Genomic DNA, 1,379 nt, shown 5'->3' with positions numbered 1-1,379 from the left:
CAACATGATGAAACCCCATCTCTACTAAAAATACAAAAAGTTAGCCAGGCATGGTGATGCACACCTGTAATCCTGGCTACTCGGGAGGCTGAGGCACAAGAATCGCTTGAACCTGGGAGGTGGAGGTCGCAGTGAGCCAAGATCACACCACTGCACTCCAGCCTAGGTGACAGAGTGAGACTCTGTCTCCAAAAAAAAAAAAAAAGAAGTAAAAACCCATTTGAAGGTGGAACAACATGACTGTCAATACATGCAACTCCGAAGTTTGAAAATAAACTTCAAGTTACATGCTTGCTTCAGCAGCACATACACTAAAACTGGAATGCTGGAGAGATCAGCATGGCTTCTGTGCAAGGATGACACGCAAATTCATGAAGAGCTCCATATTAAAATAAAATAATAATAATAAAACAACATTCAAATTACAACAGACATTATTAAATATTTTTCATTATTGCCATCTTATCACTAATAGTTTTCTATTTGGTTTTCTACCATGTGACAATCCTTAAAATGCAATTTTGAATTATTCTTAAATTTCTTTCCTTTATTTTAAAGAATGTTTTGTGCTTCCACCCAAAGGCAAAATGAGCAAGAGGAGCTTTATTTTATAAACAAACAGGAGGCTTGGATCTCATCAAGTACTGATGCTAAGACTTGTTCAGGGAAATTGGCCCAGCCGCAGGCGGGTGGTCAGCTCTGGACTTGTCTGTGTGCACCTAAAATTGTGGTGGGTGAAAGTACAAACATGAGGATGTTAAAGTAAAGTCACAAGACCTGCGTGTGCACTTCCTCAGGCACTTGACTGACACACAGTTTTTAAGCATAGTAAACATCAGATCATTTCCAAGGTAAGACTTCCTTTCCATTTTTATTTTTATTTTTGTGCAATGACAGGGCCTCACCATGTTGCCCAGGCTGGACTCGAACTCCTGGGCTCAAGCGATCCTCCCACCTAGGCCTCCTGAGTAACAGACTACAGGCACACACCACCACAACCAGCTGAGGACCTTATTCCCTAATAACATACATGGTGTAAATGAAAGAGAAAGTTCTAGAGTTCCAAAGACAAATATGTTATTATATTCAGGAGCTCTCCTTTCACAAGATCCAGTGCTAGCAACTTCAGAGTAATTCTTTATTTAGAAAATATTCCTTTCAACTGCTTTTAGAGTGATAATGCACATTCCCGAACTTCCTCCTACCTGGGAGGTCCCCTCGGAAAACGTAATATTTTTACCTTCTATGCTCTGAAGCCCAAGTAAAGGATGCTACTATCATGTCCTACATTTTTTCTATGTACTAACAGCATTGTGATAACTGTAAGTGGATTTTTCTGTGAGGTGTCTGGCATGTGTAAAACAAAGAAAGCTTGCCTG

At 40.1% G+C, this 1,379-nt stretch overlaps 1 pseudogene; it reads left to right on the top strand.

The window, feature by feature from the left end:
* The first annotated feature begins 291 nt into the window (after positions 1–291).
* LOC112204258 (U6 spliceosomal RNA) lies at positions 292–391 on the top strand (annotated as a pseudogene).
* Positions 392–1,379: the final 988 nt, after the last annotated feature.

This window comes from Pan troglodytes, chromosome 7 (genome assembly GCF_028858775.2).
Source record: "Pan troglodytes isolate AG18354 chromosome 7, NHGRI_mPanTro3-v2.0_pri, whole genome shotgun sequence".
Lineage (NCBI taxonomy): Eukaryota > Metazoa > Chordata > Mammalia > Primates > Hominidae > Pan > Pan troglodytes.
Note: the sequence above shows the minus strand (reverse complement) of the source record. Positions and strands in the feature narration are given on the sequence as shown.